The sequence below is a fragment of the Lichenostomus cassidix genome, unplaced genomic scaffold (assembly GCF_008360975.1).
Source record: "Lichenostomus cassidix isolate B80296 unplaced genomic scaffold, HeHo_3.0 HiC_scaffold_43, whole genome shotgun sequence".
NCBI lineage: Eukaryota > Metazoa > Chordata > Aves > Passeriformes > Meliphagidae > Lichenostomus > Lichenostomus cassidix.
Genome location: NW_028147635.1, coordinates 2,844,769 through 2,863,241, shown reverse-complemented (window position 1 = coordinate 2,863,241; position 18,473 = coordinate 2,844,769). Strand labels below are relative to the sequence as shown.

Here is an 18,473-nt window from a genome sequence, read left to right as displayed (position 1 = left end):
TAACTCCTGCTCTGTACCTTTGGGTGCTCAGTGTGTCTGCTGGGAGCCTCCTCAAGGGCCTTCAGCCACTGCTCAGCCCAAGGACAGCAGCAGCAGCACCTTTGCAGGGCCCAGCAGGGCTCTTGCCAGCTGCCCTTGCCCACCTGCACACAGAGCCTCCCCCAGGCAGGGCCCTGCAGACAGGCAGGTTTCTGTAGGGCCGGGCGAGTGCACAGAGGGTGGGATGGGCTCTGTGAGCGCTGACAGGGACAAGGCTCCTCTCAGGAGGAACATGTGCAGCACAGGGAGATGATGAGGGAAGGAGAGGGAGCTGAACAGAGCAATGCTGTGGGCAGGAGGCCACTGTTGCTGTGTGGGAGGTGCCGTGCACAGCTGGGGACAGGGAACACTGTCCTGAGTGCCAGGCTGTCCCTGCCCTGCCCTCTCAGGCACAGCACCACAACATCTTCTCTTGTTTCTGCATTCCTCTGATACTGTCACTGTTATCTGGTGCTCTCAGGGAGGCTCTGGGCTTTGCAGCAGCTGAGGCAGGCACTGCCCTTGGGATTCCTCCCAGGCAAGTGTGTCCATGGGAATGGGGTGTCCAAGCTTCCCTGTGACCTGTGGGGCTGTGGGCAAAGCAGTTGATGGGAAAGGGGAAGGAGCTGAGCCTCCCTCCCTGAGATGCCATCATGGGCACACCTGGGGATCTCCTTGCTGTGTCCTTCCAAGCTCTGAGCTTCCCCCCTGGGTGCAAATCTGTGCCAGAGTCTCTGAGAGTTCCCTGAATGCCCCATGGGGAAGTGCAGAGATGCCACAAGTGAGGAAATGCTGTTGGGTTTGCCAAGGGAACAGTGAGTGTCCTTGGCAGAAGGAGGGGCTGAGACCTTGCTGAGAGACCTTTGGAGAGGGTGAGACATTCAGTGATCCCTCTGCTCTCAGCAGGGTGACAGGGGAGTGTGATTGTGCTGTGATTGCATTAAAGGTGCAAACCCAGGGCAGTTGGGAACAAGCCCATCCAGCCCCTCACCTTGCCCTGAGCCACAGGGAATCCCTTTGCCTCTCACATCTCTCAGTGGCAAACTCTGAGTACAGCAGAAATGCTGGGGATTTCTGACCTCAGAGAACCAGGAATGATGTATGGGTAGGAAAACATTCCTTAAAACTCCCTCCTGCTATCCTGTGGAACTGTGAGTGAAAATGCTACCAAGCCTTTCTGCATTAGGAGGGATTCCCCTGACAAATCCTGAATATTCAGCCTTGTCCCTCTGCCCCATGGCCACAATCCCAGGGCAGCAGGGCAGGGATGGCTCCTGGAGAGCCCCACGCACAGGCCTGGCTGCTCATGGCACACTCAGACAGCACCAGTGGAGCTCAGGCAGGGACCTGGATGAAGGTTTTCTAGAGAAGGAACAAGGGTGGATGAGTCCCAGTGGGACAGTCTGCAGGGAATGGCACAGCTTTGGCTCAAAGCAGCCTCTCCTGACTTGTCACTGTCCTTTTCTCCATCAACAGGTCCCCATGGCCAGACACAGCAAATGTCCAACAGCAGCTCCATCAGCCACTTCCTCCTCCTGGCATTCACAGACACGTGGCAGCTGCAGCTCCTGCACTTCTGCCTCTTGCTGGGCATCTCCCTGGCTGCCCTCCTGGCCAACAGTCTCATCATCAGCGCCGTAGCAGTGGGAATAAAGGACAGTATTATCTCCTCACCATCATGTGCTACAACTGCTCTGTGTCCATCTGCAAACCCGTGTACTATGGGACCCTCCTGGGCAGCAGAGCTTGTGCCCTCATGGCAGCAGCTGCCTGGGCCAGTGGCTTTCTCACTGCTCTGCTGCACACAGCCAATACATTTTCCCTGCCCCTGTGCCAGGGCAATGCCCTGGGCCAGTTCTTCTGTGAAGTGCCCCAGATCCTCAAGCTCTCCTCTTCACACTCCAGCCTCAGGGAACTTTGGCTCATGGTCATTACTGCTTGGATATCTTCTGGCTGTTTTGTGTTCATTGTTTTCTCCTATGTGCAGATGTTCAGGGCTGTGCTGAGGATGTCCTCTGAGCAGGGACAGCACAAAGCCTTTTCCACATGCCTCCCTCACCTGCCGTGGTCTCCCTGGTTATCAGCACTGCCATGTTTGCCTACCTGAAGCCCCCTTCCATCTCTCCTCATCCCTGGATCTGGTGGTACCAGTTCTGTACTCGGTGGTGCCTCCAGCACTGAACCCCCTCACCTCCAGCCTGAGGAACCAGGAGCTCAAGAAAGCTCTCAGAGGACTGATTTCTGGACACTTTTCAGCTATCACAGACTGCCTGTTTTCCTCTCTCACTGGGTCCTGGTGCACATCATGACAGGCCAAGTCTCTCCTCATTTATATTTTTTCTGCTGTGATGGTGTTGTCTTCAAAGCATTAGTATTATTCATTCTCTCCAATTTAATTATCCCTTCATCTTTTGTAACTCAGAGACTTCATGTAAATGAGGAGTCTCACATTGTATTTGAGTGAAATAAATGAACCTGTAACAACGTCTCCCCTGTCCCCATGTCAGGCTCTGATGGAACATCCTCTGGGGGAGGCTGTGGCACTGGGGGGCAGGGGGGACCTGGGGGGACAGGGGACCCTGCTGTGCATGAGCAGTGTTGGACTTGTCGGAACTGTGAGGGGGGCTGGGGCAGAGTGACCTCCCCAGTGATGTCACACAGCCCCCTATGATGTCACACAGACACCCTGTGTTGTCATAGCCCACTCTGTGATGTCAAAGGCAACTCTGTGATTTCGCACAGCCTTCACTATGGTCACATAAAGCTGTCCTGTGATGTCACAGCACATTCAATGATGTCACATCACCACCCTGTGGTGTCACACAGTCTACTCTCTGACCTCACAGCCTGCTGTATGATGACATTCAGCCACACCCTGATGTCACAGTCTGCTCTTTGATGTCACACAACCAACCAGTGATTCCACACCCTTTTCTATGACGTCACATACCACACCCTGCTCTAGGATGTCACAGCCTGCTCTGTGGTGTCACAAGTCAGTCAGTAATGTCACACAGCCAACTCTGTGATGCCATACAGCCACTCAATGATGTTACACAGTTCACTCTGTTGCTGCACAGCCTGCTCTGATATCATACAGCAACCTGGCAATGTAACAGCCTGCTCTGTGATGTCACACATTCTCCTCTATGATCCTGTAGCTGCTCCATGACCTCACACAACCAATTCTGTGATGTCATAGCCCAATCTGTGACCTCACAGAACCCAGTCTGTGATGTCAACAGCTCCTTTCTGACATCACAGCTGCTCTGTGGCTCTCTGACACAGCCCCAGAGGTGCCCATGGCTATGACACAGGCCCCTCTGGGCCATGGCACAGCCCCTGCCAATGCTGAGCACCTGTGAGCTCTGGGTGTGCCCTGCTCGTGTCCCTGAGATGGCCTGGCAGTGCCCCAGCCCTGCTGGGCTGTGCACAGGAGCTGCTCCTGGGCAGAGCTGTCTCTCTGCAGCGCTGCCGCTTGCCAGGAGCTCCTCTGTGCCAGGAGCCCAGCCCAGCTCAGCAGCACAGCAACTGCACAGCAACTTGAATGACCCTCGTGGGGCTTTGGTGCTCAGGCCCTGAACATCAGTCCCTGAGAGGGAGTTGCAGAAACCTCTCAAGTATTCAAAGGCAGAATTGAACTCCAAAGTTCCTAATACCATAAATGGGTCCCACTGAGGGACACAACTGAGAAAGTGTCCCCATGTCCCAGTTGGAGGAGGAAACTGGAGACAGGGATGACACGTGGGGACAAAGAGAAGCCAAGTCTTTGCGCCCTTGGGAACAGCAGTGTCTCTGCTACCTAATGGCTGTGAGGAAACACCTTGTCCTGAGGCACTGGGCCCTCCTGGCACAGCCCCAGCAAGGCTGGGCACTGTCACCCCCTTGTCCTGCCCTCAACATCCCCACCCCACATCCCAGTAGCCTCGAGGATCTGCTGGAAGGAGTCCTGGGGAGCCATTGGCAGGAATGGCCCTGGGGGGCTTCTTAGTGCTCCCAGAGACTGCAGGTTTTTCAAAGGACTTTGGGTTTTCCTTTCCCTTGGAGTCTCTGAGAGGTTTGTGCAATCATGGCCTTCAATTATCTGCTGTAATGAGTCCCTTGAGATTCTTTGTCAGTAACAAGACTCAGTGGAGCTCATTAATGCTTCAAGGTGCTCTAGGTTTATTAAAGTACTTGTTTTGATTTGGAGTCTCTGGGAGGTCTGTACAACCGTGGCCTCCAATTCTCCTCCAAGGAGTCCATAAGGAACTTGTGTTGAGGATGGACCTCAGTGGAACCCATTAAAGCTTTGAGACACTTTGGGTTTTCCCTCTGACTGGCTCATGGAAAGGTTTGTGCAATCAGCTCTCAGGCCCTGAGGTTCAAGGTCTCAGCACCAAATGCACCACAGGGCTCATTAGGATCAAGCAATTCCTAACAAAACATGGCTCTGCCTTGATTTCCCTCTGGACTAATGCAGTTCATTAGGAAGTTTCTTTTCTATACTTATGGAGCAATATTTCAAAGAAATAAGATTCTAAGAAATATGGATTCCTATTTTAAACTGAGTATTTTATTGCTATTCTCTTTAGAGAAGAGGTAATTGCAGCATTGTGAGATTAATATTGATCCAGGGTGTCTCCTAAGGAGGTCTGGCCTGGTCAGAGAAGCTGTGCTTTGAGGTCTGACACAGTGTGGACAACCTTGCTCCACATTCCCAACCCTGTCATGTCTCTCCTTAGTCAACTGGGACCTGCTTTGCTTGCACAACTGGCTGCACTCAAGCAAAGAGGGGTTTTCTTCTTTTATTTCTTGAAGCAATCTCAAGATCCTAAGTTTCCCCACTGAAAACAGACACCCTCCTTAAGTGTGTGTCAAACCCAAGCTGCCACCAAGGAGGTTCCCCTTCCCCAAGGCAGAACCCTGCAAGGAATGTTTTAGACACACAAGAAGTTCTACAATAAAAACAAATCCAGAGTTGGCTGAAGGCAGAATTAGAGCAACTGCTGAAGGGCAGACAAGCTTTGAACTCCTTGCAGCTCAAAGCACCCAGGGGATTGTTGAGAGGTGTGTGAGTGAGCCAAGAGTGAGGGGAAGGGAAGTGCAGAGAGCCCTGGAAGTGCTTGTGTGCAGACAGGCTGCTGGGAAGGGCACTGCAGCCCTGCCCTGGGCCAGCTGTGATGCTGGATTCTCATGCCAACCTGCACTGGGCCATTGCAAGGGGCTGTTGCCATGGCCACTTCACTGAGCCCACGGCAGCAGCCCATTGCTCAGGGCGGGTGTCACTGCCCAGAGCCACAGGGGATCCATGGCTGGGGTTTGTGCCATGGCCACCTGCCCTGTGCCGCGCTGGCTGGGCAGGCGCCGCGGAACCAGCAGCAAAGCCCAGTGCCAGGGCCAAAGGCCAGGTCAGCCTGACAGAAAGGGTCAGTGCTGGGGACTGTTTCCATGGCAACCAGCACTGGGACACCACACCTGGGTCACCTGTCATGGCATTGCCATGGAAACCCCTTGGAGGGACTGATGCCAGGGACACTTGCCCTGAGACACTGCTGGGCTCGGGTGCCATGGCAACCACCATAGGGCATCATTGGTACAGAGGTTGCCATGGCAACCAGCACAGAGCCCCCTTCCTACTGTCCAATGCCAGGACAACCTTCAGGAGACACTTTGCTGAGGTTGGGTCCATGGCCACCAACCTTTGCCCTGCTGGGATGGGGATTGTCACGGTCAGAAAGGAGCCTGTGGAGCCGTGGTGATGCTGGATGGCCATGGGGTGCTGCTTTGGGTGGGGCAGAGGGAATTTCCGTCCCAGGGCTTTCCTGGGGCTGTGCTTTGGGGCTGTGCTGAGCACAGGGTTGATCACACAGAGATGGTTTTGTTCTCGCTGAGCTTGCACAGAGCCAAGGCCTTTCCTGCTCCTTGTCCAGCCATGCTGGGGAGGGGCTGGGGGTGTGGGGGAGGTTGGGAGGGGACACAGGGGGACAGGTGACTCAACTGACCCCAGGGATATCCCAGACCACAGGACATCACGCTCAGTGTATAAAGTGGGGGAACAAGGAGGAAGAGGGGACATTTGGAGTGATGGTTTTTGTCTTCTCAGGGATCACTTGGGCAGGAGGGAATCCTGTTTTGCCAGTGGTCAGGGTGAGCACCAAAGACACAGATACCAACTGAAGGAATTGTGTAATTTATATAAATTCAAAACTGCCAAGAATTACAAAAGGGTAAGTTCAGCAATATACAAAATCATTTGCAAAGAATTACAAAAGGAGAAGCTCAGCAATGAACCCAATAATCACTACCAAAGATTGCCTATAATGATTTAGAAAGATCCATCACCAGTTACCCTCAGACTTTACCATCACCCAGACCCACCCATCAGCTGGGGAAGCTGTCACAGCCAAGGACTGCAGAGCCACTCTGGACACTGGGAATTCCTGCAGCTGTGTCCAGCCACAGGTGAGGCTTCCAACCTCGCTGGGAGAGAGCCCAGCTTGGAGAGTGCTGAACAAACAAACTGACAGCACTTCCAGTGCAGGAACATCTGGATTCATTCTCCTCTTGGATTCTCCCAAAGCCTGGCCAGGGCTCCAGGAGGAACCAAGGGAGTTGACTTTGACCATACACCCCCAAACCAGGCCAGATGTTGGATTTCATGGCCTTGTTTAGCTTCTAAATACAGAAAAGTCAATACGTGATTCACTAATGAGTGGATACATCTATCACAATGCTAATGATCATGCATATTTCAGTAATGAGTGGATACAAAGATAACCTTAGGTTGGAAGGTTCATCGAGAGGTCACCTTTGGCTCAGGCCTGTTGTTCAGGCCTCAGTCAGGCCTCTTGTTCAGGCCTTGGCACTTCAGGGATGTGGTTTAGTGCTGGACTGACAGTGTTGGGTGACTGGCTGGGCTTGATGAGCTCAGAGGTCTTTTCCAACAGAAAATATTCTAGAATTCCAGGATTCTATCTGCTGGATTTAGCTTGGTCCATGTTAGCAGCATTAGTTTGCTCAGAAAGTTCCCTCTTGGTCAGCTCTCGAGGCCTAAGGCTTCAGCTCCTTTATTCTGATATTTTATTCTTAGTGCACCTACTTTATCTTAATAGACGCAGTAACATCAGTACTTGAAAGCAAAATGAGCATAGCAAGTTTGTATTTTAGAAGGAAGCACACAGTTAAGAGAGAACAGGATTTGCTTCTCTGAACATTAAACAGGTTACAGAGTAACACTTTTCTTCAGGGTTTAATACTCACAGGGCACATCTCTGCTGTCATTGACTGCAGGGTGAGTTGGATTTGGAAATATTTAGAAAGCTCCAGGAGTATTCAGCAGCTTTTCCTAAGAATTCTCCTGCAGACCCTTTTAGGGCACACTTGAGGAGAGATCCTTCTCCTCTTTATTGGCCATGCAGCCCATGGTGTTGCTGGTGATTTCCAGGGGTTCCAAAGAGGAAAAGTCCTGTTCCAAGGCACCCCTGAGCACAGGCTTCCCAAGGCAAGGCCTGTGAAAGGAAGGCATTGTGTTAAGAAAGGACAGTTCTCCAGTTCCAGTGCCTTCACCTCTCTGCCTAAGCCTGAGTTAGCCTAGGTGGAAATCACCAGCTGCCCATGGGGACTCAAAGTCCACAACACATGCATTTCAGGGAGTTTGAGCTTCAGGCAGATTCCTGTTGCCATTGCTGCCTTCCTGCAGGACGCTGGCAGAAGGTGCTTGTTTCTGTTCCAAAGTGCTTTGCACAGGCTGGGCTCTCTGGGCTTGCATCAGAATGCAAACTGGGGAGGGTCACAGCCACCCTGGGATCAATTCCCTGCCTTGTCTTCACCCCAAAGTGGTGGTGCTTAGTCACTGAGGTGTTCATTCAATGGATTTATAAGTTCTAGTGCAGTGTCTTGCTGCCACAGGGAGCCCGAAATGCCAGGAGCTCGGGCTGTGCCCCCCTGCTGCCAGCCCAGCCCCATCGCTGCCGCACATCCCAGCAGACAGAGTGCACTGAGGAAAAGTCCTTTATTCCCACTGCAAACAGGTGTGCACGTTAGGAAACAAAGACAAATGAAAGCAAGGCCTCCGGCCATGCCATCCTCCCTCTCCTCAGGCTCCTCCGTTCATCCTCCTGCCCTGAGGGCTGCGGGGGCGGGATGGCGTGGTGAGGGCAGCGCCGGGATGGTCCGGGCAGGGCTGGATCGTCTGGGCAGGGCTGGATTGTCTGGGCAGGGCTGGATAATTTAGGCAGGGCTGGATAATTTAGGCAGGGCTGGATCGTCTGGGCAGCTCTGGATCGTCTGGGCAGCTCTGGATCGTCTGGGCAGTGCTGGATCGTCTGGGCAGCTCTGGATCGTCCGGGCACTGCCGGGATTTGTTGGGAAGCCCCTGGATTGTCTGGGCAGCTCTGGATCGTCTGGGTAGTGCCAGAATAGTCCAGGCAGTGCCGGGATTTGCTGGGAAGCCCCTGGATTGTCTGGGCTGTGCCTGGATCCCCATGGCAACACTGGATCCCCCGGTAGCCCCCAGCTCCCTCCTAAACACACCCACTATCTGCTCTTTGGGAACATGGTGATCTCCCAAATATACAGAACTGGTGAGAAACCTCATCAAGGTGTGTGACTGGGAAAAATGAAAATTCCAGCAGGAGAGGAGATGCATGGCAAAAGCATCATCCACCTTCCCTCAGCCCAGGCTGGGGCTGACAGCATCCACAGCACTGGGGCAGCTCGTGTCTGCTTCCTGAGGGAACTTTTTCCTCATCCAGTCAGATGAGGAATTTTTTCCTCATCAAGTCAGAAGAGGAAGGAGAGGGCATTCCAGAACTCATTTCAGTGCTCCAGCTGAAATGTCTATTGAACTAAAGGTGTGTATGGTGCCACTGGTCTGGTTTTGTGGAGTTCCCTTGTATACACTGGGCGACCACAAAAGAAAAAAAAAGAGGTATTTAACAGATATCCTGATTTTTTCAGTGACTCTTTCTTCATGCAAAATCATTAAACTTTATTTCAAAGAGTCAACAAACTGTTTTTGTCACCTGCAGAGAGACCTAGAGGAAAGGAGACTGCTGCCCTGCTGTGGGAAAAATCCAAGCATACAGTGGCAAAATATGGCTGTGAAGAACCCTGATAAACAGGGGAGAGCAGCATGTTTGGGAATGTTCTCATGTCGCCCCCTATGTGCCTCTGCCTGGGTGCTGCTTCAGGGATCCCCTGCTTGGTGCAATGATGAAAATAAATTCACTCTTGATATTTTAGCTCCAGTTTTGTGTTTGTCCCTGTAAGCTACAGAGATATGATGTAAAAAGGAATAATTGACATCAATCTAAACTGCTTGAGCCACTTCTGTGGCACTTCATTTGCTTCTCTGTTCCAACCCTGTGTTCAGGAATCTGTACTGGCCACCTGCCTTACATGACTTATACCTTCCACACCAAGTGCTCCAGAGAAACCAAGCAGAGAGGTTGCTGCCAGCCAGGCCCAACAGAGTCAGGACACTGCCAGGACACCAAATCAGCAGAGGAATTGAAGCCCAGAGTAGTAAAGGCAGCCTGGCTGGTGCTTGGCTTCAGTGCAGTTTGTCACAGCTGATTGGAAGGATGCCTCAGGCAAGAGCTCCAGGCACGGCAGGGAGTTCAAAGGGAGGAGCAGTGGTGAGACAGAACAGGATGCTCTGCTTCATCTGCAAAACCTCTGGTGACATGGAGGACATTCAGATTATAAATACAGGAGCTCCTGTTGGACACAGGAAACTGGGGATATGGACCAGGCTGGGAAATGCATGGGAATGAAGGATTGCAGCTGTGAGGTGCTCAGCACCCACCTCGGTGGGCTGCAGCTGCCCTTGGCCTGAGCTCGGGAGGATCTTCCCTTTTCCTTTGGAACCCCCTGGCAAACACAGAGCCTTTCAGCCCACAGCAGTCCCCTCTGTGGGAGCAGCAAGAGATTCACAGCCTCGCCAGGCTGGGTTGCCACCCCGTGTGCTGCAGCTCCTGCCAGGCCTGCTCAGGAAGCTCAGGTAGCTCTGCACACATCTGTCTCCTGGGAATTGCTCACTTGGGAGGGAGCAGCAGCTGGAGACTGCAAAGACAAAGCAAGCATCTGCTTTGCTATCAGCCCCAATGCCAGGCAGTGTCCAGCGTGGCACATTGTGGCATCCTGGAGCTTTCAGCTGCACAATGCATGTGGCCAAGCACGTGTCCTTTCAGGCTCCTTGTCTCAGGAGATTTTCAGCCAGGCTGCAAAAGCTGCATTTGCAAATGCATTTGAGTGCTGCAGCACCTCTGCAGGCACCTGACACAGCCAGTGGGATCCAATGTCCTGGCAGGAAAATCCCCGTGTGCCTCACAACGAGTTCCACAAAACAGCCTGGCAGCTGCTGGCCTGCAGAACAGAGAGTTCTGGAAAATCTCCTTGGCATGGCTGAGAGCTCTCCTCCCTGCAGAGATCCTACAGAATGATCTCTGCACCAGGGCAGCTCTCTAGGAGGAGAAGTGGACGCAAGAAAAGGAGCTTTTGCATCAGACCAAGGCCTTGTGGCACAAGTCACAAGCACTCGGTGTCCCTGCATCCCTCCCGCCCCAGGCAGCGCCTTTCTCCTCTGCCCCACACAGCACACACTGCAACGCCCCAGAGACCAAAAGGCTTCGGCCTTCAGCAGTTTCCCCCAAATCAATGACTACAGCACAATGAAAACAACAAGCTCTTCTGATTTGTCAAATCCATCATTTATTTCAATAAAAGCATCTTGTGGGACCTGTTCTAACTGAGCAAGAGCTACAGCTCAGCTGCCTGAGGAATATATCCCAGGCCAAATATTAAATATTATTATCTATCATTAAAAAAAGACCTCCCTAGCAGTTTTCTTTCCCAACTAATGTCTAGTTTAAACCTTTGGAACTTCTTACCTTGTTTAATTAATTAATTTAGTAATTTAGCTATTAGGGCTTAATTTTAATGAACTTCATTAGCTAGTTATTAATTTTTATTAATAATTAATTTTTTTTGGTTCTTAATTAAACAGGAAAAGAGGGCATGAGAGGGCCTTTATCCAATTATCCTTAATTCTAGAAGAGAGCTCTACTAATATCTAGCCCTATTTTAACCTACAGAATTTAAGTCTAATAAATTCTCTTACTTTTGCTCCTCAAATTCTTGAGGCAGCAAGTACAATGGCACCTCAGTCTTAAGCCTCCTGGCCCTGCAGCAGATGGACATTGCCACCCAACTTGGTGGCATCTGCAGAATGACTGAGGGTGCCTTCAGTGGTCTTGTCCAGGTCATTGGAAATGTCACTGCCAATGTCAGCGTTTGGTTACTCAGACCAGAACCCTGACTTGCTTTGGCACTTGCTTTGGCACGTCTTGTTTCCTGGTCACCTCCATGTCACAAAGAAGGAGAAGCAGGTTCTTTATTTGGGGCCTTGCCAGAGTGGAGAAGGTGCCTTTGAACCAGATTTTTTGGGGAAGGGAACCTCTCCATCCCAAGCCTGCCAGTCGCATGCCAAGAGCTGTGAGGGATGCCTGGGACAATGCAAAGGCACTGCAGATCCTCCAGCCAACACATCCACTTCCTGCAGGGCCTGGCTCAGGGGCTGTGCACAAACACACATGGAGCAAAGGAGAGCAAGGACAGAGCGTTCCAGAGCTCATTCCAGTGCTCATGCCTCCGTGGGTGTTACAGCATTGGCATTCCCACGGAGCCATGGTGGGATGGCTCCTCTGACTGGAGCACTGGAATGAGGTGTCTGAGGCTCCCAAATGCCCTGAGCACCCTCCTGAAGTGGGACAGCTGCCACTCGGGGACAGCCACAGCCACAGCTGAGCGCAGGCCTTGCAGATGCTCAACCACCTGTGCCACTCTAGGAATTGCTGTTCCCAAGTGCCATCTGGAATGTCCCATAGGAGGGACCCTGAGTCACTGTCTGTCATCCTCTATCCTCCAGGCTGGGTGGCTGCATTCCGGCCACAAGTCACTTGGGAGGGACACAGAGCCACTGTCCTCGTCAGTGTTCCCACTCAGGTCTCTGTCTTCAGCCCAGGCCTCTAATGGGAGAGACCCTGAGCCACTCTCTGCCTCACTGCTCCAGCTCAGCTGTGTCTTCAGCCCACGACCAACATGGCAAGGAGCCTGAGCCATTCTCTTCCCCAGGCCTGCTGCTCAGCTCTGCATCTTCAGGCCATGCCTCACCTGGGAGGGACCCTGAGGCTCTCTCCTCCTCAGTGCTCCAGCTCAGGTGTGTGATCTCTGCCCACACTGTGGACAGCCCTGGCAAACTGCACACAGACCTGAGCTCCTCAGAGCTGGATCCCTCTGTGGTTGGTGCCTCTGACAGGCATGGCTCTGCCCCTGCCCCTGCCCCTGCCCCTGCCCCTGCCCCTGCCCCTGCCCCCTGCCCACCGAGATCTTCCAGCTGGCTGGGCAAGGGGCTTGGGGGCACTGGTGCATAACTGGGTATGGAGTTGAGGCCTCTTCCCCACTGTGAGGGGCTCTGATGGGCAGAGCTGGGACTTGGCCTGTGGCTGGCCATGGATGAAGGTTCCTGTGCTCTGCCCAGGCCTGGCAGGGCCTCACAGGAGGCCTCTCTTCTCCACTTCTTCAGCTTGGGTGTCATTCATGTTCCCCTTGACAGTCTTCCTCCAGGATGACACAGGCGTTTTCCTCAGTCTCTGGTTCTGTCAGCACAGCCCCCGCTGCTGCCCCTGCCCCTGCCCCCTGCCCACCCAGAGCTTCCAGCTGGCCGGGCTCCGGGCTGGGGGGCAGCAGGGGCTGTGCGGGGCAGCTGCCCGGCTCTCCGGCCCCAGTGCGGGGGCTGCTGCTGCCGTCCCTGTCCCCGTGCCCTGATGCGGGGGCTGCCGTGTCCCCGGCTGCTGGCCGCGTCGCCGGATCACAGCCGCCATCCCGCTCAGGATGGCACGGGAGCCGCGCCGCAGCGAGCGCAGCAGAGCCTGGCCGCGGCCCCTGGGGCTGTGCGGGGCTGCCTGGCTCTCTGCTGCTGCCGCCTGCGCCACAGAGGCAGCACAGGAGTCACGGTGCTCCTCAGCTTCCTGCGGGGCTGCCCGTGACTCGCAGTTGGACAGCTGCACGGAGCAGGAGAAGGATGAGGACCAGCTGGCCCTCTGCGGTGCAAACGGCCCCCCTGGCACAGCAGCTCCCTCCGTGCCCGCAAGCCCGCCCCGAGCCCCGAGGCAGCTGCCTGCTAGCCCATCCCTCACCTGCTGCCTTCTGACAAACATCAGCCACTTCTTGGGCTGCACGTCGGTGCTCATCTCCTTGTCCGTGGACATCTTGGAGTCGCTCCGATGCTACCCTAGCCCGGGGAGATGCTGTCTCCAGACGGAGCTGCTCCCCTGGCACTGAGCACCCCCAGCCATTTGGTGCCCTTTTATAGCCTCCCGCTCACGCCGTGTCCCCAGGTGTCACAATGGGCTCTGGGCACACGCAGCCACACGTCACAAAGGAGCCTGCAAGGCGCTGCTGTCCCCACGGGCCACTCCCCAGCAGCCCCAGGACAGCGGTGGGCTAGGGGGGCTCAGAACCAGCTGCACACCGGCTGGAACGGGCTGGGACAGCAGTGTGCAAAGAGGGCGGTGACAGAGCTGTCACACAGCCTCTCGCAGGGACACATCAGGGACTGCAAAAGCAATCAGTGCATGTGCCACAGCTTTAAAAAACTGTGTTTGCACATCATACACAGCTGTAAAGTTCTAGAAGGCATCGCTGCAGGCTGAAATTTGTTTGTAAATAATTAGAAGGTAGAAACGATTGTGGAAACCATTCCAAAAAAACCATTTTATGTCCGAAAAAATAATTTTCTGGTGTCTATTAATGCTGATAATTGCACACTCAGCAGAGAATTCCCTTCTCAAATCAGGATAGAGGGTCCACTGAAAAATGTAGAGGCTCTTGCCCATGGAACATGTGCAAGCCCAAGTTTAGGGTCAAGAACTGTGGTGTGCAAATACTGGGCTCATTGGGAAAAAGGTTTTGCTTCCACCATAGTTGAGAATTCCATCATTTGCCCCTTTAGAATGCAAAATCAAACAGAGGAGAACTCCCATGGTTCAGGAGGCAAAGGAATGAACTCCAGAGATGAGCTGTTGCAATACAATTTCTAAAAAGGCTGAAACACTCAAACAGCTCCATTTGAAACTGGGAAATTGCAAGAGGAAGTGATGGTGAATACTCCCATTTCAGAAGGCTTGGCTGGGCTCTTGGGAAGGACTTGTTCCCTGGGAGGGTGGGGAGGCCCTGGCACAGGGTGCCCAGAGAAGCTGTGGCTGCCCCTGGATCCCTGCAAGTGTCCAAGGCCAGGTTGGACACTGGGGCTTGGAGCAGCCTAGGATAGTGGAAGGTGTCCCTGCCCATGGCAGGGGGTGGCACTGGATGGGCTTCAAGGTCCCTCCCAACCCAAACTGTTCTGGGCTTCCATGATTCTCTGGTTCTACAAACTACTGTGAAACATTTCACATCAGCGTGGAGAAGTCAATTCCATCCTGCTTAGGGATCTAAAGGATAATATTTGATGTATTTCATCTGTTAGAATTTTGTCATGACTCTGGAACAGGAGATTCCTCTAAAATGTAATAGTGGGATCCTAAAATCTTTCAATATAAGGATTTAATGTGTGCCATCTACAAATGATGACTCTGAATGAGGCTACATATCACACTCTCCAGTATTAATTTAACAATTAATTCTTCAGGATATTTGAATGACAGTGAATTTACTGTCATTCACAAACTCTGACACTGAAATTTCTTGAAAGTCAGAATGGAAAACAAGTTGGATTTACCTATTTTAACCTATTTACCTATGTCCAAAAGACAACATATATTTTACAACTTTCAAATTATAAACATGTAAAAAAAGAAGAAGAACCCAGTGAAGCAAATTAGGAAGAACAGAGCTCTCTAAGGGATCCCTGAATATTTCTTCACAGTAAATCACAAGAGCTCTCTTCAGCATTGAGTAAATGCTTAAGTAAATTGAGTATCCATTAAGCATTGAGTAAATAAACATCTGTGATTTCCAGGCTCATTGTCATGCAAGTTTTTTAAAGTTATCCATAAACCCTTTAAATATGTTTGGCATTTCTATCTCTTAGAAGCTGTTGGGAAATTTTTGTTACACTTCTTGAGGTGAATAAAACACACACTTGCTCTTGTGTGCCATCTACCAATGATGACTCTGAATGAAGCTGCATGTCACACCCTCCAGTATCAATTTAACAATTAATTCTTCAGGATATTTGAATGACAGTGAATTTCCTGTCATTCACAAACTCTGACACTGAACTTTCTTGAAGGTCAGAATGGAAAATGAATTGGATTTATCTCTCCAAAAGACAACATATATTTTATAATTTTCAAATTATAAATATGTAAAAGTAGAAGAAGATCCCAGAGAAGCAAATTAGGAAGAACAGAGCTCTCTAAGGGATCCCTGAATATTTCTTCACAGTAAATCACAAGAGCTCTCTTAGCATTGAGTGAATGCTTAAGTAAATTGAGTACCCATTAAGCATTGAGTAAATAAACAACTGTGATTTCCAGGCTCATTGTCATGCATGTTTTTTAAAGTTATCTATAAACCCTTTAAATATGTTTGGCATTTCTATCTCTTAGAAGCCGTTGGGAAATTTTTGTTACGCTCCTTGAGGTGAATAAAACACACACTTGCTCTGAAACATTGCAAAGCAAAGCACAGACAGTTGGTGTCTTGGTTCAACCCAGGCAGCACCTCACAGCCCCTCGGTCACTCCCCACCAGTGGGATCAGGGAGGGAGTTAGGAGGGTAAAAACCGGAGTGGGTTGAGATCAAGGCACTTGAACAGGGAAAGCAAAAGGCACCACATGAGCAAAGCAAAAGAAGGAATTCCTTCAGCCCTTCCCAGGGCTGGGCAGCTGTTCAGCACCTCCAGGAGAGCAGGGCTCCATCCCACAGAACAGCGACTTGGGAAGACAAAAGGCATCCCTCCAAACGTCCCCCCTTCCTCCTTCTTCCCCCCACTGCATATCCTGAGCATGAAGTGACATGGTCTGGGATATCCCTGGGGTCACAATGATGCCTTAATAATTTTGGGGTTTTTTCTCTTCATGTGTCTGTAACTTGGTGTAGTTCTGTGCTCTTACAGAATGCTGAAAACCTCTGCTCCCAACACATTTATCCAAAACAAAGCTCTCTGGATAGAGATTCAAGGACATATTTGTTACCCTGGGGCCAGAAAATATCTAAACAACAGTGGAAAGTGGGGAGCAGGGCCTGGGGTGGTCAGTGTCATCACCTGAAGGTGTGATTAGAGAATTAGGGACCAATATGCTAATAAGAAAAAACTTATAAAAGGTAAAGAATTCGTGACCTGGTGTCCATTTTGGGTGTAGTCCCCGAGGGAGACTTAGCTTGCCCGAATATACCTTGAAGGATGTGAATAAATTTGTCCACGTTTTATACACCTAATTGTTTTGGCTTCTGTTTCAGGTAGCCTGTTCCAGGCATCAGAGTCACCCAGAGATAAAGGACTGAATGTCTGCTGTGACCCATGAGAGCTCTGCAGCCCCTGGGGACACAGCAGGGACAGGGAAAGGAGTGTGGGCAGTGCCTCCTCTGAGCCTCAGGGAACTTCCAGAGGAGGATCCAGGGCAGCCCCAAGGCCATCTGGCAGGCCTGGAACAAGGCAGGCAGCTCTGAGCAGCCTCCATGGCCCCAGCAGAGCTCGTGTGGGAGGGCTGAGTGCAGGGAGCACCATCAGCTGCCTGTGTGTCCCAGCTGGAGCAGCAGAGCCCAGCAGAGGCAGCCCATGGCCCCGGGCAGCACAGCCCCCGTGCTCTGCAGAGCAGCACCCCCAGCTCTGTGGGGCTGTGGGGAGCAGGGCAGGGGCTGCAGCAATGGCTGCTCAGGCCAGCACAGCCGTGATCCCCTGGGAAAGGCTCTGTGGGCAGCTGGGATGTGCCAGGAGAAGAGCAGGAGCCCTTGTGTGTGTGCACAGGAGTCCTGGCAAGAGCTGGGGCAGCAGGAGCTGCCTGAGGAGCCCCGGGGCAAACTCTCTGCTGCTGTCCCGGGCAGTGGGGCTGTCCTGGGGCTGCAGGAGATGCCAGAGCTGAGGATCTCCTGAGCATTCCAGACACAGAGTCACTGTCCCTGACCTCCATTGCTTCCCATTCTTGCTGCAGGGCCAGATAGGACTGGGCTGCTCTGCTGGGCTGGGGCAGAGGTAGGGAGAGGCTGGACTGGGCAGTGCCAGGAAGAAGAAAACAATGGACCCTTGGTTATACAAGTCCCTGCAGTGTCAGAATGGTTCCATGGAGCCCCAGAGAGTCACAATGATCTCCCTTATTCCATGGGTGAATAAAAACTTTAGTAGTAGTCATGCTAAGGCTTGGACGGATCAGTAGACCTGAGTGTAAACACTGTTGTGTAGCGAAGTTGCCAGTAGCGATCAAAAGGATCAATAGAGCATACTGATGAGGGGAGAAAGACTTGTCTAAGGAATGTAGCTATAGAACAGTTTGTTTATTTAAGTAATCTGCTAAGTGGAGTGTGTGACTTATCTAATAGGGTGTAGTAGATTAATGATGATAAAGAATGTTCAGTTAACGAAAAACAAAGTCACAATGTAATCATAAATCAGGTAGATGTGTCTAGAAATCAAATTCGTTAAGATGAAGCAATTTGGAAAGAAAACATATATATACTCAGTGATTTGTAGCAGGTTTGGGGCTCTGACTTTGGACATTAGTCCTTAGGTCCCCAGGGCCCTCAATAAAGCACCGCATAAAATAACTTCGGTTGTTTTGTGTTTCCTCGGTTCGGGCAACAGTTTTCTGGCGACCGCGGCAGGACTCCGAAGGTGGCTGGGGCGGTTCACGTCCTGATCTACTCCACGCCGGCACCGGGTGATTCTCGGGGAGTCATCGGTTCGTGCCCGACCCCCGCGCCTGTCGGACAACTGCAGGAGGTAAGCCCGTAAGGTGCTTTATTTGTTTAATACTGGGTACCTGCCCATAAGACGAGGCGGCGAACCTTGCAGGGTTGGGTTATAGACGTCTTGGGGATGCCTAGGCGCTGACCATAAGACGGAGCGAAAGCTACGCAGGTTCAGCACTTGCCCCTCGCGGCGACGAGAAGTGGCAAGTTGGTTGGTTTGGTTGCTGTCCTCTTTCTATACTTGGTGCTGTTGAAATCTGTATTCTCTGCATGTTACCTGTTATTCTTTGCATGTTACTTTCTGTTTTGCTATGATGCCTTTTAAAACCTTTAAAGCATTGGTGCAAGCTAATGGTAAAGTACCGGGGAACACCCCATTAGGATGCTTGCTGGGAAGATGGAAAAGTGCTGGGTTTTACCAGGACTTAAGTAAAGGAAAAATGATAGATTTTTGTAATCATGTGTGGCCTCTCTATGCTTCTGAGGGGGGACCGGAATGGCCTGTCAATGGTACTGTTGATGAGAACATAATTAATTCATTGATGTATTATCTAAGGGATAAT

General features: G+C 51.7%; 1 protein-coding gene across 1 annotated transcript in view; it reads right to left on the bottom strand.

Moving 5' to 3' along the window:
• The window catches only part of LOC146421167 (uncharacterized), a 230,781-nt gene that overhangs the window by 106,745 nt on the left and 105,563 nt on the right, over nucleotides 1-18,473 (bottom strand). The gene's annotated exons all lie outside the window — the stretch shown is intronic.